The sequence below is a fragment of the Nematolebias whitei genome, chromosome 7 (assembly GCF_014905685.2).
Source record: "Nematolebias whitei isolate Nwh7 chromosome 7, NemWhi1, whole genome shotgun sequence".
NCBI lineage: Eukaryota > Metazoa > Chordata > Actinopteri > Cyprinodontiformes > Rivulidae > Nematolebias > Nematolebias whitei.
Window position 1 is genome coordinate 16853313 of NC_056504.1, and position 24519 is coordinate 16877831.

At 43.1% G+C, this 24519-nt stretch overlaps 1 protein-coding gene across 1 annotated transcript in view; it reads right to left on the minus strand.

The window, feature by feature from the left end:
- foxp1b (forkhead box P1b) overlaps positions 1-24519 on the minus strand; it is a gene marked incomplete in the record, with an annotated part of 454424 nt that overhangs the window by 261092 nt on the left and 168813 nt on the right. Inside the window, 1 exon segment of the mRNA XM_037678670.1 lies at positions 727-789.

The following is a 24519-nucleotide window of genomic DNA, read 5'->3' on the forward strand; positions in this document are numbered from 1 at the left end:
CTACTTGTACTACTATTCCTACTTCGTGGTTTTTCACTTATCACGGGTCTTCAGGGTACGGATCCCCCGTGATAAACGAGGGACTACAGTACACAGTCGTGTGTGACTAACAACCAGCAAGTTCAAGAAGAGCACGACTGACAGAGAACTCTGTAAAAATAAAGACTTTTACACACACACACACACACACACACACAAACCACTTCCCTCAGCTGAGTCCAGTCAAGAGTTCACATTCTAAATCTTTCTCTGAAACAAAGCTTCATGTAAAGACAAACAGGAGGCATCAAGCAGGATGCTCGGTGTTCCAACCAAACCGACCGTACGGGCTCTGATGGGATCCGTTCTCGTTTAGTAAACGGGGATCTTATGTGAGCAGAGAGCTTCTGTAAGTTGAGCAGCTGCTAACATGTCCTCACAGCTCCTCGCTCTCTGCAGCGTCAGCCTCTTCCTAAACTGCTCGTCAGAACACCGACGTCCACTCACACCTGCGGGGGATCTGTCCCTCTCCTACTCACCATGCTGGTTCCAGAAAAGCCGCTTGTCAAAAAGACTAACAGGGTGCACCTGTCCAGACCCCCCGATCACCCTCCTGGCCTCGTGCACACATGCACACACACAGTTCAGTACATGGACAAGAAAACCTCGCAGCGTTTAGTTAATTATTAAGCCAATTCAATTGAGCATTCACACACATGCAGAGCTGGTGAATGATTGTGTGTTTACCTTCTACAAGAACTGATTCAAAGCAATCTCCAGTTCCAGCGGTGGTGAAACAACCTCCTCACCCTGCAGACACAAAACACACATTTAGTTATGAAATAATTAACATGCTTATCATCAGCAGCTACTACACATGAGTGTAAACCTAAAGTGACCACCAGCTGCCACTGATCAGGCGTGGTGTGGTACCAGTACATATCCAGTCTAAAATGTTCTGAGAAATCATCAGAAATAAATCATTTCTCTGCATTCCTGTGCAGTTTGCCTTTCCTCTGTCTGCATGCAGCTGGACCAGACTGTGTGCAGCTGCTAGGGACGTGAACGGCACCATTTCAGCTCTGAGCAGGGCAGAGGACACCTTTGGCTGATCTTCCTGCAGCCGACCATTGTCCCTGTGCAACACATCCTCACGTTTCCATCCGTCTGTTAACGAGAACTACACCCACTGATGATAACGCAGGAACAATAGGGCTGTGACTGTGAGGTTTATTTGCAAGACAAAAACACTTCTCGTATTAGTAGATGCTCTTCTCGCCCCGTCCCCCTGCTGGTAAACACACCGTCTGTACCTGCGCCTGACCCAACTCCCCTGGGTGGCCCTGATCTGCATGCACAAAGCTTCCCAAACGGAGCAGTCAACCCCGAAAAGGAAGATGGGGGGGCCAAAAAGAAGAGAAGGAAAGAAAATCTTATTTTTATGCTAAACGGAGAAGTGACTGTGGGCCACTATCACAGGTGAATTTGAATAAAAGCATTAAAGCGTATCCAAATATAAAGAAAAAATAAACGCTTTTTTCCCTACTGTTCTTATTTTGCCATTTACATTTGGCAGTCAAAACTGTGGCCAGGCGTTTGAACGAGAGTATCTGAAGCAGAGTGAATAAAAATAAAATAAAATAAAATAACCGTCCGGGCCCAGCTTGTTGAGTTTCAGCATTAATTAGGATTTAAACGCCCTTGTTGAAAACAGAAGTCAACACCAGCCAAAATGGACTGTCCCCATATAACTACCCTATTATGGTGATTCATTACACTTCAATTAACAAATCATCAATGGAATCGTAAATCAATGGCGAGTGCTGACAAATGACAGATATTTTCAGTTTCAAACTACTAAACACCATTAATTCCCATCACCTGAAAGAGCCCCGGGAGCTAAATGAGTTTACCCAACGCACAACATCCATTTAGATAAATGTTCCATCATTTTAACGACGGAGCACTTGAAATGGTGAGAAAAGCCAACAACAGGCTCATGATAGCAGCTGTACGCCTTTCCTTGTAATATAATGCCCATCTTGTACTACCTAAACAGATAATTGTCTCCATTTCAAACAGCACAAGGCGGTGATATTGCCATTTAGAACAGTGGGGGTGCGCAGCTCGCAGGGTGAGGATAAACAAGTGCACGCTGCTTCGCCCGGCTGGGTACAGCCGAGCCCATCACACACTCCTGCGTTGAGATTTTAGGGAATAGAGCAACTCCTGGTTGAGATAATTACCCACCTGGGTGGGTTATGTGCGTGCTCAGTAAGAGGTCCGAGCCAAGAATATGAATCAAAACGCGACAAATTCAAAAGACAAAAGAAGCCGAGGAGCATTTCCCAAGCTTCTCGTGTCGACTCTTCAGCTGAAGCTTTACGTCTGCTGTGTTAAATAAAGTGGAAAATAGAAAAACAAATGACTTCTGACAAAGAACTACATTTTAGCAGCTACAACTGTAGATAACCAAGCATTAGTAACACCTGTAAAAGATCTGATGAGCCACGTGTTTTCTGTTCTCTATGCAAATACCACGAGTCTTTGGAGCAGTGAGGGGAAAACACACACACAAACTGCCTGTTTTCAGTGGGAATGTAAAATCAGAAGGGTTTTTTTGCTATGGTAATGAAGCGCCGTGGCGCCATCTGAGCGGGAACAGACTCATTGTATTCTGTCCACAAACCTGTGAAGTGGACTTACTATTAGTGATGGGGTCGCAGCTTCACAATATGCTCTCTAGGCCCAGGTATGTTATCAGTGCCTTTGGCTTTGTTGAAAGATTGCATGTTCAAAATATGAATTAATACCCCTCCACTGAAATGTACCCAATCCCAACAAAAAGCCTGCATTCATTGTGGACGGCTCTTCAGCTCCTCTAATGGACGGGCTGGCCGCTCTCTTCACACTGAGCAGACAAAAAACACGAGGGCCCATGAATATTTACCACTAAGTAAAGTTATTCCATTAATTACTCTAAGCATGCTTAATACTGTATCTGCTGCTACTTCTGTGGCGGCTTGTTAATGAACCTTCACACATCATTACCATATTAATTAATGCTCAGCTCAATGGTTGTCAATGGGAGGCTGCCAGAGTTGTCTCGTGGTTCTTTCCAGTCCATTCCTGGATGTTTGGACCACTTAGTATCTGAATAAATCTAGTATCTATTTATCATAGTACCAGACATTGTGTTTGAATAACATGAAAAGAAAAAAAGAAGTGAGATCCTGGTTCAACGCACTTCACGGCTGGTAGATCTCTATTAGGGCGTTGTGTAAATAAAAAAGTGGGCGTAGGAGGGTCCTGGTTGTGTGGAGTCAGTGATATCAACATGCAGGGTCATTGTTGTTTGTTTTTAGGGTGTGTGCATGATATTTTCCAAGTAAGTGCCTGTGCTCCAAAAACACAGGGAAATCTAAAGCATGACTCACTCCTCACCAAACGCAGCTGCGTGATATGATCTGCACAGCACATTATTTTCTCCTTCTTTCCCTTCTGGCCTTTTATTAAAAAGACTGATTAAACGTGAAAACATGACTACGTCTCATAAATACTGAAAATATTTTAATAAAGTGAAGAAGAAAAAGAGCAAGCACCGTTTTATCTTGGATTTTTTTTTCTTCCTGATGTGATTGGCAGCACCTGAGGATAATATTGTAAAAGCAAAAGAGACGGTAAACAACTTTCTGACACGCAGACTCTGAACTCAGCAATTAAACGGAGTTCAGTCCAACCCGCCTTTATTTTGTCATGTCTTCTTTTCTTCTTCTTGTTTGTGAAGTGCAGTCTGGTTTATGTCAGGCCCGTCCGATGCCCCAGATTCTGCAGACCAGCCCTCACATTTTGCTGACCTAAGAACAAACTTGTGCTACTCACTTACCAACTAAAAGGAATTTCCCTCTAACACTAAAGCAAAAAGGGACTCCCACTTTTTTATACTATTAAAACCAGTACAAAAATAGCCGGATAACATAGATACACAGCATTCTTTAGGAATTATTATCTACTAAGTGTGGGGTCCAAACACTTTCCTTTGCAAATATCAAAACAGCTGTGGGTCAGACTGAACCATGAAACAAAAACACAGAGCACATTGTCCAATTCTATTAAAACATCCAGCCCCTCCTCACGCTGTCAAGTGGAACTGTTGATTCTACTTTAGCAGATTTTGTGGGTTGCCACAAACAATAGGCTGTAGATTGTGTTGTCAATAAAAAGAGTAAAACCAAATTTTCTCTCAGGCGACAGCCACTGCAGTTGTCTTAGACCTGTCTAAACTTTGTTGTGATTGTCTACAACCTGTCTCTGGAGCTCTAGATCTGTATCTTGAGGCTTCCACAGAAGTTCTCCTCTGATGGAAAATATTTTCAGGTGTAAAAGTTACACTGATGATAAAGAATTATGGAAAAACTGGAACAAATCTGTCATTCATTTCAAAAGTGTAGTGCAGTAGATCAAACCAAAAGGGAGTCTGCCAAGGCAGGTACAAATTGGACTGAGAAGGGTAAGATGTGGCTAGAGATGGGCAACAAGAAAATGTGCATGTCCTAGAATACAATTCAATTCAATTCAATTCAAAAATACTTTATTAATCCCAAAGGGAAATTAAATGTTGTTGTAACTCGTTATCCTCATTTCATTAAGAGATGTTATAGATACTGATGGCTGTAGGCAAGAAGGATCTCGTGTAAAGGTCCATTGCACAACGGATCCAAAGAAAAAGAAAATGGCCGCAGATGGCGTCCGATTCATTAATCCAGACTCAGCTGGCCTCTGGTCCCCTTGGTCTGCAGGACCGCCCGAATGCCAGGCAGAACTCCTCCCAGAGCGATGGCCACTCCTCCCAGCGGCCTGCCGAGCTCCTTGTCGCTGCGGACAGCAAGCTGCAGGTACCGGGGGATGATCCCAGTCCTTCTGCTGTCACGAGCCAGTTCCAGGATCTCAGTGGTCAGGCATTCGAGCACAGCCAGCAGGTAGACAGGAATGCATCCACGGAACCTCCTTTTTAACCCATTTGAGATTTGGGGCTGTAGTTGAGACATTATTTGAACTTTTGAGATGTTAATCAGCTGCTCCTGGTTGTAAAAGCCACCTTGTTGTCATGGTTACGCATCATAACAAATGTCCAAAAGTAAAAAGTTTCAGTAAAAATATAGCATACAGTAATACGCTTTGATTTTCAAAAACCAGTTGCACAAAATGCAGCCACAGGGCTCGCTGGTTACTTAGTTGTAAAAAATAACAGAGATTTCAGTGAGAATGCAACAAACTGAAATGCTCTTGCACCTTTGAGATGCCAACTAGTCTTCAGCAGTTGCAGCCCATTGAGAAACTACCTAAAGGCAAAATGCTGCTCCATCAACATGGGGTTAAAACTTTAGCCCAGTCTCAGGTTCTCTCCTTCAACCTACACTTCCATTTTACAAGCTGACAGGAAAGGGAGGTGATCTTTGTGAAAACAAAGTTCTATTTTGTATAGGCTTCGCCCTTTAAGGCTGTTGCTGGTGGGTTTCATCCCGTAGCACGAAGCGCAGCACTGAAAAGTTTAGTCCACGCCTACCTGCTGTGTGGGCCTCACCCGGTCAGTATAAATTACTGTGAGACCGGGTAATCGGCTCCCATTTTTCTTCAGCAAGCAACCGGCACTGTTTTTTACAAGAACACAATGTCCAGCACCAGCACCATCTGCCTGTGCCCGTCCTGCAAGACCGGCTAAATGCTGAGCTTCGACCGGCACGACATCTTTGAAGGATGCCTGGGTCCCCGCCACGCCTACATCGCCTCCTCCTGCCATCTCTGTGACCTCCTCCCTCCTGAGGAGAGGCAGAGGCGAGCAGCCTTGTTCAAAGCTAACATCAAGGAATGCCCCTCCGTGATGGGGGACTGTTCGCTGGACGACGCCATTGCCTTTTTTGACGCCAAGTCACGGAGCGAATTGGATGATTCCTCCAGGAAAGGCGATGTCAGCACCAGCCCCGCTGCTCATTTCCTCCTGGAGAGCATAGGGTTGTAACGGGGGGGGGGGCAAGCGAATGCTCACCCCTCCCGGGCCTTTCCGCATCGGCGAACACACCACTCCCAGCCGTCGGTGCCCTCCTCTCGGAGCTGCCCTGCATAATCCAGGAGGTGGCTGACATGAAGGGACTTTCCGTCCCTCTCCTCCCCCCACCCAAATCGGATGATCTAACGGGAAAGTTTGGCTCCACCCCGGCTCGCCGCTCTGACCCCATCTGGCCTCGTTTCTCAGCAGTGACATCCTACTGGAATGAGGCTGCAGCCGGACCTGGTAGGCTGAAGGCACCTGTCTACACCTTCGCTCCTATCACCAGAGTGGAAGGGTTTACTGAGCGGAATTTTCCCTTGGTACCCCCCACCCCCCCGGAGCCACTTCTGGCGGAAGCACTCGGAGCAAAAATGTCCAGATTGGACCAGCGTCCTGTCCCTCCAGGGAGACATGACCAGACGGTGACATCACTCTCCAACCAAGCCCACCAGTGTGCTTTCCAGGCAGCCGTAGCGAACAACAATTTCGCCCTGCTGGCCTACAGCATCTCCAAAAGGCTGGAAGACACAGACCTGCCTGGGGAGATGAGGAGCTCGCTTTGCAAAGCGTCTGACGTCATCCTCAACCTGTGCGCCTCCTCTGTGGTCTGCCTGTCTCTCATCGCCGCCTGGATGACAATGATCCAGAGGTCCACCTTGGTCTGATACCTACCTCCTTGCCAGAGAAACTGCAGAAAGACCTGCTGGAGGGCCCCATCATGACAGATGCGCTGTTCAGGGCCAATTTCAAGGCCATGAAAAGTCAAAGAAGTCAGAGGAGATGTCAGAGACTGTGCACCACCTGATGAAGCCACACCCCTCTTCCCGACCTCCCGCCCGCTGGAAAGATCGTCGTGGCCAGAGGCAGCAGCAGAGACGTTCCACAGCTGCAGCAGTATCCTCCCGCCCTGCTCCGTCGCCGGCCCCTCCTGCCAGAGAACAGTCCTTCTCATTGCGGCAACCAGCGGCTCAACGTTTCCCCAGAGACTGCCAACAGGCGCCGCCCTGGAACAACCAGTCACAGGGCTCATGGGGGAGAAGATACAAGAAATGACTCCTTGCGGAGGATGTGTGTATGCATAATGATGATATGAGTTTTAAAATAAAACGAAAACATAATTCAGAGAATAAAGTGTCTGATTCCAACATGACTGTCAGATCGAATGATCTCACAGCGACTTCTCTTCACACATCCTCCACACAAATCGAGCTGGTAACCTCAAAACAGATTTTAAAAGTCACCGCAGCTCGAGAAACCACATAAAATGCTCGCTTGACACAGCCGCTCAAAATTATTTTTTTCAGCAGACTGAGCCCAGAAAAAAAAACTCGCTCTCAGTCCAGGTTGTGTTCTGATTTTTCTGACTGCAGCAGAAAGAAACGTGTTTCCCCACGGCAACTGCAATCTCCACCCAAACGGCGTTGCATTTCTAAAGGCGCTCACGCCTCTCCTCAATGCCCGTCAGCTCACATCAACTCTGATGTGAGCCCGCAGCCTGAGCGCAGCACAGAGGTGCTCCCAGAGCCCTTTCAGCGAGGCCTCTCCATGGGTCACTCGGAGAGCATCTCCAGAGCATATGACGGCGGTAGAGGCCTTAGCTTGGTTAATGTCCGTAAAGAACCTGACACACCACAAAAACGCGTGCCCGCTCCCAGAGCGTTACGCAGAGTGGCAGCGAGTGTGTTCCCTGGACAGATGGATGGACCGTCTGATCAGCAGAGGTTACACGCTGCAGTTCGCAGCTCAACCCCCACCATTCAGAGGGATTATAGAGACAGTTCTGTCAGCTCCAGAACAGATCTCGTCTCTCCACTCAGAAGTGCAGGAATTACTGATAAAAAACATAATTTCCAGGGTTCCCAACGGAGAGGAAAACACAGGGTTTTACTCGCGTTACTTCCTGGTTCCAAAGAGGACCGGAGGAATGAGACCCATTTTGAACTTATCCGTATTCAACAATTCGATCATGGAGAGACAATTCCACATGCTGACAACCAGACAGCTGTTGGACAACATTCACCAGAATGACTGGTTTACCTCCATAGATCTAAAAGACGCCTATTTTCACATACCAATCATTCCAATACACAAAAAGTTCCTGCGCTTCTCCTTCCAAGGGACCCAGTACCAGTACAACAGGCTCCCGTTCGGCTATTCCCTTGCACCACACATGTTTTCGAAATGCGTGGAGATGGCTCTGCAGCCACTACACAGAGCAGGGATGAGAATTTTGTTCTATCTGGACGATCTGCTGCTGCTGACCCAATCCAGGCAGGAAGCAGCTGCGCAAACCAAAGAGCTGACGTCACACCTGTTAAACCTGGGTTTCGCCATAAACTGGGAGAAGATTTTGGTTCTCCCGGTCCAAATGATCGTTTATATGGGAGTGGAGCTAAACTCAGTCACTATGAGGGCCCGTTTATCAGAGACGAGAGACGAAGCTCTAAAGGACCAGCTCCGCTGCATAAAACCCAGCAGAGTAGTAACGGCCGTCTCTATCATGAAACTATTGGGAACGATGTTGTCAACTCACGCTGTGGTTTCGCTGGGCTTACTCTACATGAGATGCCTTCAGAGATGGTTCGCTTGCCTGCGCATAGATCCGGTATGTCAGAAGAGATGGATGATCTCTGTGCCCCCCTCCGTGGGAACCAACCTGAAGCACTGGGGAAACCCTCTCACTCTGTCAGAGGGAGTTCCTATCAGCAGACCTACGTCACACAATCCAAGACTCACGTGCTACTTCCACCACAGTGCTGTACACATCAAAGTGGAAAGCTTTTCAGCATTGTTGCACGGAGAAAGGTGTAGAAGCCATCTCATGTCCACTAAATGGCGTGCTGTCCTTTCTGAAGCAGCTGATCGACAGAAATCTAGCGTTCAGCACAATTAAAACATATGCTGCAGCTATTTCCTCCTGTCATGAAGGCTTTGGTTACAGAACAGTTTTTAATCACCCGCTGATGAAGCATTTTCTAAAAGATGTACGAAGGCACAGACCGGTGTCACGCCTACTAGCTCCACAGTGGGACCTAACAATGGTTCTGCGAGCCCTAATCAAAGTTCCTTTCGAACCATTAGATCAGGTTTCACTTAAATTCCTGTCACTTAAAACAGCCCTGCTGTTGGCTTTGACATCTGCAAAGAGAGTGGGTGATTTATCAGTGCTCTCTGCTGCCCCATCATACCTCAGGATTCAAGCTGATGGCAGCTCAGCTGCGCTGAGACCTAATCCAGCTTTTATGCCTAAAAACATCACAAGCTCATTTAAATCGAGAATGATAACGCTGGAGGGGTTTTATCCTCCTCCTCATAAGTCAGAAGAAGAAGCATCTTTTCATCTTCTCTGTCCTGTGCGTGCGCTGGCCTGTTACATAACACGCACGGCCACACTGTGTCAGACTCAGCGTCTGTTTGTGCATTATAGAGACGTCTCTGCAGGTCGCCCGTTATCCACTCAGCGTCTGTCACACTGGCTGTGTGAGGCCATTTCTGAAGCTTACAGAGCATCAGGATTGGAGCCTCCTGATAACCTCAGAGCTCATTCCACCAGAGGAATTGTATCTTCAACAGCTTTGAATAATGGTATGACAGTGCAGGATATTTGTACGGCAGCCGCTTGGTCATCGCCTTGTTCATTTATCCGCTTTTATTTGCGTGATGTTTCAGTCTGTTCCATGGCCCATTATGTTCTTGGTGTTCTAACAGAATGAATCTTACTGTTTTCATGGAATTTCATTTAAACTCACATCTGACTGCATGCAATTTACAGTGTGAGATATTTATTATCAGTCACAAGTTTTGTGACTGCTGTTCTCTATTGTTACTAATCAGTTCATGACTACTGTTACCAATCAGTTCATTTGATTATTAATCAGTTTGTTCATTATTAATCTGTTCATATTGAAGAGCTGTTGATCTGCTCTGTTCACTGTTACACGGTTACAATTGTAACCTCTGTTCTTTCCCACTCTCGGCAGCAGGACTGCTTTCAGCCTTTCCCCTTTTCCCCATCAAAAACTTTTTCTCTCCGGGGCACTCCTGTGCATGGAACGCGTAATTACGCAGTGCGCTTCTATGCATGGTGCATGTAATTATGCAGCACGTAATTACGCACATAGAAAGCTGAGTGATTAAATGTTTTTTGGTGCAAGCGGACGCTTTATATTGTGTCTGAACGGACCCAGTGAGGCATAGACTACATCCTGCTCCGCCTTTAACCCACCAGCAACAGCCTTAAAAGGCGAAGCCTATACAAAATAGAACGTTGGTTATGTACTGTAACCCCAGATTCTATGAGTATAGGCATAGCCCTTTAAGCTCTGGGCCTCACTGGTTCCTAAATGGTTGAAGAAAAAAGCTATTTGGGAGCCGATTACCCGGTCTCACCATAATTTATACGGACCGGGTGAGGCCCATTCAGTAGGTGGGAGTGGACTAAAGTTTTCAGTGCTGCTCTTCGCGCAGCGGGATGAAACCCACCAACGACAGCCTTAAAAGGCTACGCCTATACTCATAGAATCTGGGGTTACAGTACGTAACCAATGTTCTTGAGACCATGTAGCCGTCCTAATGGGCTTAAGCAATCATGCTGATCAGATTTTTGAGCTCTTCCTATGACAGTAGGTCTTAAGACGTTTCCAACTCCGATTTGGGGAACCACTGGGCCATATAACTAATGTAAAAAAGAGACACCTTCCTCTTGTGAAATTAAGGTGAAGGGTCAAGTGCAACCTTCAAATTATAAAAGGTGTATTTTGCACATGCACATAAACTTGTGCACAGTCTTTGAAGCAGATGCAGGCAGGCACCCTTACAGGACAAATATAATTGCATACATGCAATCTAAGCTATTTGCTGAGCTACTGCTGGTAGTGGTAGTAAACCTGTTGCTATCCACACTCAGTTCCTGTAAATTACACAAAAACACACGCTCTCATGAAAGACACATCCACCTGACAGTGCTCCATAAAAAAAAAAAAGAAGCGGAAAACAGGGGGAAAAGATTGTGTGTGGGAAAAATCAACAAAACATTCAACTTACCAAACACACTTTCAGCATGTTCACAAAACTTCACACAGATTCAGATTCCCTCCATGCACCGAATGTTTGAAATCCACTTGTGAAGAAGAGGAGCAAGCTGCAGGCGTAAGTGGCAGGTATAGAGTAGCTGAAGTAGTGTGTGAAAGTTGAGTGTTTCACATGTGCATGTGTATGAGAGACAGAAAGAGGGAGAGAGAAAGAGAACTTGAGCCCAGACCGCCGTGCAGAGAGGGACCAGAGGTATGTGGTCAAAACACAGAAAGAGCCGGTGCCTTGCTCTAGATTAAATATGCTGAAAGAGGCCCCTTTGCATAAACACAAACACTCAGCTAAGGAAGAACTGGCACAAAGCGGAGGCCTGCTGAGAATCCTACCTGTCCTGGTCTCCTTTAATTAGACTGAAGCAGGCTGAACAAACGAACAGTCACAGAAAACAGACTGAAAAAGGAGAAACACATCCTAACTCTAAAAACATCTTGAAAAAAAGAGCAGAGGGCTTTTACTTCCTTAAGTTTAAGTGGAATCGTTGCCTCATTAAGGATATTTAGGAGCATTCAAAAAGTGTAGTATTGAACAAAAAGAGAAACTTATTTCCAATTCAATAACTTTGTGAAGGAAAAAAAAACAACAAATAAAATAATGGGGCCAGAATCTGATAACTTTTACAAGTAGGACACCGACAGCCCCCGTCAGTGAGGGATTTGAAGTGAAGTTTTGTAGGTTTCAATATAAAACTAGAAAACATAGTTTCCTAAAATTATAGGGATAATCAGCTGACATTTTTATATGGCAGTGGCCATCTTGGATTATGACGTGGCAAACCAATTTCTGATAGGGAACCTTTTTTACGCCTAGATGCAGCCACACACCAAAAGAGAAGATGACAGGTTGCTTATTTATCAAGTTATCCAGCTCTCAAGGTTAACGTATATACATATATGGCAGCAGCCATCTTGGATTCTGACGTGGTAACCCCATTTTTGAAAGGAACCTTTCTCACACTTAAAAGTAGCCTCAACCAAAATTGAAGTCGGTACCTCACTTATTTTTCATGATATCATGCTCACAGCATGCACGGACAGACAGACAGACAGACGAGCAGACGGGAAGTATTTCCAATATTCCCTCTTCGCTTTTCGACAGAGGGACAAAAACAGGGTCTTGATTTTTGATGGCTGGGGAACAAGAGGCTCACATCACTCTGGTATCTGTTGTTTTACATCAGGGCATGTATGATTTAAGCACGTGAACATGACCAACATCACTGATTCAACTAGAGATGGTCCAGTTGGAGAGACCACAGCAACACACTGTAGCTTCAGTCAAGAAGGCAGCAGTCTGTCATTATGGAACAATTTTTATTTGATCGTATGGAATAGCATAGTATCATATATTCTTATTCTAGATTTGGTTTAATATTGTATGTGAATGTCTCCTGTAAAGTGCCCTGAGACAACTTTGTTGTGATTTGGCGCTAGATAAATAAACTGAATTGAATTGAATTGAATTGAAGACTTGTTGATGCTAGTCTTTAAGAATTGGGGCAGAAAATGGCCAATTCCTCTTTTCTAAACCAAAAAAGTGTTGTTGTTTTTTTTGTTTGTTTGTTTTTTTAATTTGACAAATATTGACATACTTGCTTAATTTAAATACATACTTAAAACCTCTTTAACAGCATAAAGTTAGACAGTTAAAACAAAAACAACTTAAGAACTTTAGAAGCTATAAGAACAATTGATTTCTTAATTGCAGTGCTGAACTGATAAAGTGTCACAAGCGTGTTAACTTCCATCTATTCATGTTTTGCTGTAATAAAAACAAAGGTATGCAGAAGACACTTTCAAATGTCCAATTAGTTTAGACTAGTTCTTTTTGTTTTGAAAAAATAAAATAAAATAGTTGTGTCTTTCCTGAATAAAACCAACAGTTTGAAGAAAACTATGAAGACTTCAACGTGAAGCAGATTAATTACAACCCAAAACGCTAATTAAAACTTTAAATACGACAGTTTAATTAACTCATGTGCGTCACTTTTTTTGGTGAGGTTTTGTTTTTTGGGGTTTTTTTTATCCTTTTTTATTATACCTTGTGATTCATTTACTTGGTCTTATATTCCAGTACATCATGTCTTATGAAGCAACTCATAAAAAAGACAAAAGAAAGTGATTTATAGCAACAACTCTCTTTCCAAACACTCATACAAACCTTTTCCACCTCTCCTATCATTCTCTTCATCCATCTGTCTCTTCATCCATCTGTCTCTTCATCCATCTGTCTCTTCATCCATCTGTCTCTTCATCTGTCTCTTCCACAATATTACAGAGATCACATGGAAAAAACTACCAGGAATATAAGCCCATCCAGAAAATCTAGAGCGGAGCATCAGTGCGGGGTGACACATGTGGAGGTGGCCAGGCAGAGATGTAATTTTTATGTGAAATGCTCTAAAATGGGGGGGAGGGGGGTTAGGGGTGAGATGACACTGGTGGACAGAAAGGGAGAGACAGGAAGAAATGTAAGGTGAGAGATGGACAGAGAGAAGGGGAAGCAGGAATGAGAGCTCTGGAAAATAAACAGGGTGTACGGTTTCAAAGGGGAGGGGGGCACAGGCATTCCATTGTTCAGGCCAATTATCAGTGGAAAATAATAACAACAGATGGATCCAGAGTGGCCAGCTTGTGCTGGAGCGCCCGGGCGCTGGAGAACAAACGATGAAATGTGAGAGTACGGTTGGAGGGGCCGGAGCTGAGGAGGGGGATGTGTTGCCCCTCACACACCTCCACCCAGCAGATGTGAAGTTTCACAAGGACAGCTTAATATGTGCTCTCTGGTCACCACTTGTGCCTTCAGCAGCGCTCCAGACGACGCCTTGGTCAACACCTCCCCTTGAACGGGGGGCATCCGAAGTCACATGACACATATGGCTCGTAATAAATTCAAATCTGTGCATTCCCTTCATGCCCAACAAAGCGGGGTCGCTCGATGGCGATCGGATGCTCATTGCTCCAACAATACGCAGCACTTTGAGTTAAGATACATTTCCTCGTCTTCTTCTGGCCCGGGTTTTCTTTTATTCAAATTAGAACGTATCCCCGATGACCCGTTGTGATGTTCTCGTTTGATGTCCTACAGCACGCCTAATGCTCACAGACAGGCACATGCAACGGTGCAGCGGAGAGGTAGACCTCGTTGGCTCTGGTTTCATTCATGGATCACTCATATCAGCCACAGACTGACAGGCGGGGAAAGGAGGGGGGGCTGCAACCTTAAAACAAAACCAATCCTCTCTGCGCCTTGTCAAGAGGAGATGTCTGCAGATACCCACACAAAAGACATGCCCTTCCTTTTCACAAGAAAAGAGAAGTTTTCGATTCATTAACTCCACACTAAAGCGTAATTATCTCCCTATAGACCTTAATCACCAACAGAAAGATAACAGAACAAAAAGCAGTTTCTTCTTCGGTCATTAAAGTTGTTGTTCCTTTTTCCTTCCTCCACACTTTGAGTACATCCATGTGAAGATTAATAAGGGTTGAGAAAAATGTGCTTTTAAAATATTGCTAGTTGCAGATTAGTCCTGAACGTGTCATCTGTTTTGATCTTATCATACGTCCTGTTGACACGTTGACCACCAGGCACTACAGGTGAGAGCACAGCTGCATTAAAAATGTATGAAATGAAATGAGGCTAAAGACTGAGACACCACTTTAGAACTGTACATAATCTAAATGACTAAGATTGCTTGGAGGAGCTTGTGATATTATACTCCAAATGACAAATCCCTGGAGGAATGTAGCGGAGGATTTCTACTTTTTTCCATTTTTTGCCTAGATTTAATTAGCTTATGCGAAATAATTGCCATTAGCAAATCCTGTCAAATGGGGTTGAGGCATTTTTTTTTTAGAAAAAAAAAAAAACATGTATTTTGTACGATGAGGAGACAAAGAGTTTTGAAACAGGAACTGGCGGGCCATCAGCCATTCAGTGTGCTGACACTAAGGTCGAGTTAATTAGACTATTGTCATTTTAATCAGGACAGCTTGACGGGCATCGCTTCCTGAAGAATCAGTGGGCTTTAAACAGCTCGGGGATTTATTTGCCTTCTTTTTTATGGGTGTGTGGGTGTGTAATGTATATGTGTTGGGGTGACACCCAGCCATGGGTTATGGAGTACGGTCTGCCTTTCTCACATGCTTAGAACATGAGCGAGCTGCAGACAGGCCGTGGAACAAAGGAGCCTGAAGGATCACCAGGGGAAACCCCTCACCTCTGCTCCACTCGTGTCTCTGTTCATTTGAAAATAATTTAAATATCAAATATTTGCAATTATTTGCTTCTCCCTGGTTATAAATTTTGAACAGTCTTTTTCAAGTTTTCCATTGTTCTATTTACCAACATCGACTTCTAAACACAATTAATGTAACTATTATTACAATTATATAACATCATATCTCCTCTCTAACGTTCACGTTTTATAAAGAACCTGAAAGTTATAATAATAAACCAAATAAATGTTGTATCAAACCTGTCCTTAGTATTATTGTATTGCTTACTAAGCATTCACACTATTGTGATCCTGTTTGTATTTATTATTCCAGGTTTCTTTAAACTATTCCGTACGTTTATCAGCATCTTTCTTGTTCTTTTGTGCCTTTTCAACAAATCATACATCAAAACATTCAGCTCTTTCAGGACAATCCTGATATGACTTTTAGTATTGGTGCAACGTTAGCTTTTTTGAAATATTTAGCCTTTTCTGCCATTTTTTTTCCTCACAGAAAATGAATTGAGCTCATTTGACATCCTTCACATCTTTAGATCTGTTTACAACCCTTTACTGTTCCTTTCACATTTTGTTCTGCTTCAGCTGCTTTCAGCTTTCTTCATATATTTAAATGTTTCTTTCAGCTAATTTCAGTTGTTCTTCTGGCTGTTTTGTGATCTTTTCTGATTCTTTCTGCTAACTACAACATGTGCTTCTTCTAACTTCGTTCTGCTAATTTCAGCTTGTTATGCTCCTTTCAGCTCATTTCTGCAAGTTTCAGCTTTTTCTGCTATTTCAGCTATTGTTTTGCTGTTTTTATGCTAATTTGCACTTTTTCAACTAATTCCACATTTTTTGCACTCATTTAAACTTTTTCCAGCCTAATTTAACAAAAATGTGCTCTTTCCACATTCTTCTGCCTTTAAGATTCTTTCTGCTTTTTCAGCTACTATTCAGCTATTTTTTGCTAATTTCAGCTTCTTCTTTTTTTTGTTGCAAATTTACTCATTTTTGTGCTCATTTCTGCTTATTTAAACCAAATTCAACAAACATGTTCTTTCTGCTTTCTTCTTTAGCCTTGTTATTCAATTTCAGCTACATTTCAGCAAGTTTTAGCTAATTTCAACGTTCTTCAGCAATAAGCATTCACACTGCATTTTCGCAGGAGATGCGATTTCTCTAGTTATTTATAGAGTTTGAATGAAAACCGATAACAGACTGGATTTAAGCTGCTTTATGTTCAATGATCAACATCTTTTTTTTTTTACGGTTAAAAAACAAGAAGTTAAAGAAACTTAGGGTAAGGCAGTGCCAAAGTTATTTTAAGTTGAGCCACCAGCACTAAGAGCAAGACTTAAGAGTTGGGGGGCTGCCAGTGGAGCTCTGCCAGTCAGCAGAGGTGATAAAGGAGCGTGCTCAATATTAACATCAAAACATCTTTGCAATGTTTCCCCTGGCTGTAGTTCAGGTCATCCATGGACAAGGTGACAAAGGAGACCTGGAGACCAGCACAGCTGAAGCTCTCCGTGTGGCGTGGCCGTCAGCCTCGAGGCAGAAATGCTCTATGACATTTGCAGAACAAAGTGGACTACAGCAATATTTCATATTCGCTAACCTCAAGGGAAAACAGCATTAAAGAAAGGCTAAAGCAGCCCCGCCATATTTGACTGCCTGCTACTGCTACAACGGCTGTTTATGATTAAATTAATGGTGCTATAAGATCATCAATTTTAACATTTCCCATTAATATTTCACAAGGGTTTAATATTAATCTGATCAGAAATTATCTTTCTTCAATAATTCAATAGAGCCATTAATAATGCAAAAAATAGGATGTTCTCTGCAGTCGAGAGGAAAAGACTGGAGACATTTCTCCAGTAAATGTGAGAAAATAAAACCAGAAAACAACAAAGAAACACAGGAACAGCCAGCAACCAACAAGAACCATCTAAAGCAATGCAACATATTACCATAGAAAACTAAAATGCATCGAATAAAAATTACAACTTTGTTTAATCTTAATCTGATTTATGATCAAAGTTTAAATGGACAGAGTAACCAGGGATTAACATCAAGTTGATGTATTCACTACTACTGCACTGCACACATTCCTCTACAGGACACTTACAACGATTAGATGCTGAAATAAAGACCTAATCTGTATTTGACAGGAAAGACGATGTCTGGTCAACCCTTGTGGTGGGCCCTTCTCTCTCAAAACCCAACTTTCACTGCTCTGCATCTCTAGCTCATTTAAAACTGCAGTTAGGCTGCACACAGTTCCCTGTACGAGCTCTGAATCTAATTATTGTGCCTTTTAATGAATTGAGGTATGCCACGGCTCAGGACTCAAAGATCATCCATCCATTATCTTTACCTGCTTCTTCTTTTTGGGTCACGGGGTTCACTGGTGCCCATATCCAGCAGTCACTGTGCAAGAGGTGGGGACACCCTGGACAGGTCTCCAGTCCATCACAGGGACAAATAGAGACAAACGAGACAAACGAGACAAACAATCATCCACTCTCTCACCTAGAGACAATTTAGAGTCACCAATCAGTCTAACATGCATGTTTTTGGTCTGTGGGAGGAAACTGGAGAAAACCCACACATGCACGGAGAGAACATGCAAACTCCACCCAGAAAGGCCCCCAGCTGGGATTCGATCCAACGACCTTCGAAATGAGAGGCAGCAGCTCTACCAACAGTGCCACCGTGCCACCACTCAAAAGACTCATTCAACAAATGATTTTTCATATTTTAGGTCAGTGTCTTATCTGTATGTAAGTTCTCTGTGATGACCTTATTCTTTCTTTCCTGAATTTTTAAAACAAAACAGTTTCCATGTGCAGTTCAATGACAGAACGAGATAGTTCATGAAGATGTATAGTCAAGCCTGATAAACAATTAATCACAGTGCTGGACAATGACATTAGCTAAATTTAAACGCAAAGAGAAATACATCAAATTCTACCTTATCCCTTAAATGATTCATTACAGGAAGGAGATTTGTAACAGAGATGAGGCTCACAGGCTCTATTAATGAGACTGTGTGTTGTGGTGGCTGCAGGTGTCACTGTTTGGACTGGCAGTCCTTCACTGTGTTTAACCCTGTCACAGTGTCTGAAGCTGTCTGCTGCCTCTTTGTCTCACCGTACCTCCGAGTCAGCCAGTTCTTGTTTCACCCTCAGCATCACGGCTAACAAAAATGTGAAAGAAAAAAGAGACAGGAGTGGAATATTTTGTGAAGTAAGCTGTAAATTTAAAAGACAGAGGGATAAACCTAAAAGGATGTTATTTTTAGGTAGTACAGTGCTTCTTCTCATAGGCCTGTCATGATAACAAATTTTGTTGGGCAATTAGTTGTCTCAGAAATTATTGCGATAAATGATAATATTGCTTTGAAATTTGACAATAATTAGTAATTATTGTACCCCGCCCCTCGCACAGTGATTGCTGGACATGGGCACCGGCGACCCCTGTGACCCAAAATGGAACACACGGGTAAAAGATAATGGATGGATGGATGGATGAATAGTAATTATTGTCAAATTTAAAAAGAAATGTTGGTTAATTTGTTTTGCGTGTAGTACCTTTTTTCGAGCACCGGATGGCAGTATAAGACTGAACTAAATGATGGATAGTGAAGGAGCGAACAGCGTGTCTCTTTAAGAAAAATGGGAAGGAGGCCCAATGACGTGACATGGGCTGTCTCTCTTCAGTTTTCAAAATGGCGGACGCTCAGTGATTTGAGCTCTTTAACATAGCATTTTTCACACAAAGCTTTTACTAAAAAAATCAGTAAATAAGTTCTCAGCTTCTTTTTGCAGAGAAAAACAACTTTTTACACGAAGGCATGGGTTTCAACCGTGAATTTTGGAGCTTTGACAAGACGGAGGTTTTTCCCCCGAGGTCAGCCTGTTAGCTTAGCTCGTAGCGTAGCTTCTCAGCTTAGTTGCTTTTAACGATCCAAAAACGCGATTTTGGATCGTTAAAATGGATTTTAAAGCGAAAAGAGAAAGGGAGAGGTCAGTGGGCGGCTGTGGCTGAGTGGTTAGAGCAGTTGTCCTCCAATGCAAGGGTTGGGGGTTCGAATCCACCAGCAGTCACACGCCGAAGTGTCCCTGGGCAAGACACTTAATCCCTCGTTGCCTCCGATGTGTGTCCCATCAGTGTATGAATGTGATCTAAAGCAATGATTAGTCTCTTTAGAATGATTTGTTCAATTAGCTTTGTAGAGATTCTAGTAGAGTGCTGTATGAATGGGTAAATGAGGACACAAATTGTAGTGTAAAGCGCTTTGAGTATCTCGATTAGATAGAAAGGTGCTATATAAGTACAGTCCATTTACCATTTACCATTTGAAGAGCACCGGAGTTGAGCTTTTTATCATCCAGCGTCTTCAGTAGAAAGAGAGAGACGAAGAAACGATAAAGCTGATAAATGAAAATGAGGTTGATCATTTTCATTTATCATGCGAATAATTGATTTATTGTTTATCTCGACAGGCCTATCTTCTCGTAGACATGGTCAGGGGTCTGCAACCTGTGGCTCTGGAGCCACATGCGGCTCTTTTTGTTCCCTCATCTGCGGCTCTTTGAAGCTTTGACCAAAACTTACAGGATTTAACAGTTCTGGTTTTTATACCCACAACAAAAAAGGCTAGTTTTGGCTGTTTTTTGTCAACTTTCTGCAACTGCTGGAACGACACTACTATTTTTGTTTTACTTTATTACTTCAATAAGTGATCCGTGATCGGCTGCAGCCTTCCATCCCTCCACGACCTGTACGTCTCCAGGACTGTGAGGCGAGCAGGTCGGATCACAGCTGACCCTGCTCACCCTGCACACGGACTGTTTGAACCACTCCCCTCAGGCAGGAGGCTTCGGTCCATTCGGACCAGAACCTCCCGCCATAAGAACAGTTTCTTCCCCTCTGCTGTTGGACTCCTGAACACTCATAATGCTACCTCATAATGTCTGCTTTGGTCACATTACATCTGTATTATAACTGAATACTCCATCTGTACTGTTTTCGAAGCTTTTTTATTGTTTTCTATTGTATGGGTGTACATATGGTTATGTTGTGGTTTTAATTTTACTTTATTTGTGGGTGTACACAGGCTTATGTCTTGTGTAATGTTCTCATTTTTACTTAATTTTTACTTTATTTTTACTTTATTTTACTTTATTACTATTCGCACCTTATGTCGAAGCAAATTCCTAGTTTGTGAACCTCGTTCATTGACATGGCGATAATAAACTGATTCTGATTCTGATTCTGATTCAAAGTGTGATATTTAACTCCTTCCCACATAAAAGGCCACATAGGCCTGCAGTGTTTTCATTTTCATCTAACGGTAGAAACTAAAAGTTTTTACTTCTTTACATCATACAGTTGTTTTTTTTGTCTCAAAATGTAAAAATATAAATAAATATTGAAATTCATAATTGATTATTAGTTTTAAAATGTCACCCCCACTGGTCAGAAAAGTCCCCTCCAACTACCTCAAAATGACCCATGGGCCACCAGTTGATCAACACAGTTGCAGCAGGTTTCGTGGCAGAAATGGCTCTTTGATCATAATAATAATAATAATAATAATTTTTTCAATGTGTACTGTACTTTACATTTTACAATCTCAAAGTGCTACAATATAAAATATCTAAAGAGAATAAAATGTGGACTAAAAAAGGACTAAAAAAAATGTTAAAAGCTAAAAAACTAAATAAAATAAATAAATAAAAAACTGCAGGATTAAAATACTTTTAAACACTATAAAATATTTTAAATAAAAAGGTCTTCAGCCCTTTCTTCAAACTTTCTGTAGTCTTGGGTATCCTTAAGATGGTCATGGAGGTTGTTCCACAGACGAGGAGCAGCAGAGCAAAAGGCCCTGTTATCCATGGTGCAGTTTTGTCTGGAGAGGGTGGAGAATGCTTGCAGACCCCTGGACATGGTTATTATTGCAGTGGCCTTGTTACTTTATAGGCTACAAAGTTATTTACTCACATAAACCAACATGTCCGTGGTCTTGAATTTAAAGTTTGATAAAAGGCTTCTTGTTTCAGTCAACTTGGCGCTGTGTTGTATCCCATCGCAGCGCATGGTCGTCACACATTTTATGCTTCCATGAACAAGACGAAGTGAGAAGGAGACGTTTAATTCCACTATCAAACGCTCTATAATTGTTGGTTTGTTTTACTCTCACTATCAAAAGACAAGTCTCATAGTTGAAAACGCTTGAAAAAAATAGGAAAGATTCAGAAGCAGTTGTAGTTTAACTGCAGGGACTTTAAAACAAGCTCAACAGTTATCATGTGCAGCGTCCCTACGCCCAGCAGACAAAGGCTTTGTTTGTGCGCTCCACAGCCTCCACTCAATGCTCCTACCTCTCCACGTCGCTGCCTCGCTCTCTTGCACAGAGCAGCAAACAGAGTTGTATGCAAATACTAAAAGCCATAATGCATTACATTGTTTGGTGTTAACATTTGTATATTTAAATGGTGTGTTTTAGATCTTGATATTCTCAATTCAATTTCCATACACAGTGCATGCTGAATGCAGACGGTTAAGTTTACCCTCGTGGCAGGCTGAAAACCTTGGATTTGCATTTGTTTCTACACGGTGTGAGTTGGACGCGGCGTCGTTTGTATGATTAAGTCCTTGCTGCTTGTTAAAAATGTAAGTTACTTGAGTTTAGTAAATGAACGTGGTGTGCGGCCTGCGTCAGAGCCACATTGGATGTGTAGTTCACCCACGTACATGTCACTTAACCAAATTGGCAAAGCCGATAAGCCATATTTACATAGCAGTGTTGCTGGGTGTGATTGCTATCAGTAAAACTCCCCCCACGCTTTAATGGAAAGTTGGATTATAACTTAGTGAGGACTGTAACTGCCCTCAGCAAAGTGGCTCAATTACACCAGTGGGGATAAACACTCATGTGGCTGTCAGAGAGGTAAACAGATGTGAGGTGACAGGCTGTAGTGCGTACTCAGTCAAGCAGCTGTGGCTGCACCTTCATTCATTCACTCGTTCGGATGATGGATTCCTGTTTCCCTCCCCATGGCTCAACATGAAGCCGCACTATTTGCTTACGGGGCAGAGGCAGATTAAACCCTTGACAACATCAATAGCATGTTCATTATGTAAAGTTAACGTATGCTGTCCTTTTTACTGCCACTGTCAAACACAGCAACCAGTTGGTGGTTGGCTGCAGCAGAGCAGCACTAAAACCACACATTGGCGCACATTTCTGTCCAAGCTGCAAAAGAAGACAACATAAGAACATTCAAAATGTTGTCGTGTGATGTTATTTTGTCTCAGCGCTCTGTGCAAAGAGTATTGAAGAGGACATCCCCTCTGGCTGTTGTCTCATTGGGAGCCTACCTGTCACAGGGCTGATGTGACGCTCTTTGAATGCAGTGTGTACATATGATCAGAGCCGCAGCCAACACCCCCACATGACAAACTGACTCGAGTGTCAAACAGGCCCACAAACAGGCCTGTCCTTTCCCAGACAGGAAGCTGGGAGCAGCAGAGGCGCTGCCTTGTCTCAGCTGCCAGCAGTGCTCGCTGCCTCATCGCCACAAACGTGTATGATGGTGTGCACGAGTCCATGCTGGACGGCTGATTTGATCCCAGCCTCTGTGACACATCTGTTGCTTGTCATGTTGCGTTGTGCCTGTCTGCGAGCCGAGCACAACCAGGGCCAACGTGCTTCTCATGCTTCCTTTCATGTTTACAAACAGGGCTCTCGCTTACAAACTGGCCAGCGTGGTAGGAATGGTTTGGAAGACCAGGAGGTCTGAAGAGACGCCATGTGCATCTGCACGGGTATTGCTACGAGACACCACGCCTCATAGTCTGCTGCTACAGTGCAGGCTGTACAACGTCAGGGCTGTGCACTAAAGAAATGCAGTATCTACTACAACATTTAACATTTTAATGAAACTCAAAATAACTTTTGTGTTTAAAAGGGAAAGAAAAAGCTATAGATCTGGGTCACATCAGTTTCCTTTATTCTATTTATTACCTAGAGCACGGGGAGGGCCAAATCAAGATATGTGAAGCAATCAAAGGGCCACACAGAGAATTGGAAAATAAATTTCCTTTAAGACAGATAATGTGGAAGACTTTTGTTAGTTGTTTTCTTGTTGTAGCAAAATTAGCATGCCTGATAAAAACATACAGAATGTCTCCAATAGTTTTTAGGAAAATAAGACATACTTTCTGTAAACTGGCTCTTGTGACATTTTTTTTACCTAAATATGCTAAAATAAACAACTTAAAATGTGTTTAAGCCTTGATCCGATCTTAATCTGAAGGGGTTTTATGTTTTTGTTCAAGATGTTAAATTTAGATTTAAGTTTCATTGACAAAATGCAGGTTTTTAAAAATATGTTTTCTGCTCAAAATAAGAATATGGTAGTCCCTCGCTACTTTGCGGTTCTACTTTTGCACTCACTCTTTTGTGGTTTTTCAAAGCAAGATTGTACACAACAACAACAAAAGATTGTACACGACACGCGACTCTCCACTTTAATATCACTCACGTGATTGGGACAGTACAGGATAGGGTAAAAGATCCTTTTGTGTCTCCATCAAGGATTTTAGTTCTGCAGCAGCAGACCTTAAATGGGGGGTTCCACAGGGGTCCATCCTGGGTCCCCTCCTATTCTCTTTATACCTGCTGCCGCTTGGTGCTATTTTCCGGAAACACAACATGCCTTTCTACGCCGATGACTGTCAAATTTACTTCCCCCTAAGTCACAATGGCGCATGCTTTATTCAACCTCTGCTCGACTGCCTGGCTGACATCAGGGACTGGATGGCTTTAAGCTTCTTAAGTTTCAATGAAAAGAAGTCTGAAGTCATGTTGTTCCCTCCCAATGACACGATCACAAACCACTGCATCGACCTTTGCGCTCTAACCCTGTCAGAAAAACAGAGTCACTAATCTGGGAGTGATAATGGGCCCTTCCCTGAAACTTAACAATCATGTAAACATGATTGTTAAATCATGTTTCTTCCAACTGGGGCGGCTGTCTAAACTGAAGCCCATATTGTCCAAAAAGAACCTGGAGACAGTAATACATGCATTCATTACATCTAGGCTTGATTACTGCAATTTGCTCCTGTTTGGTATCAGTCAGACCTCCATTGCACGACTACAACTTGT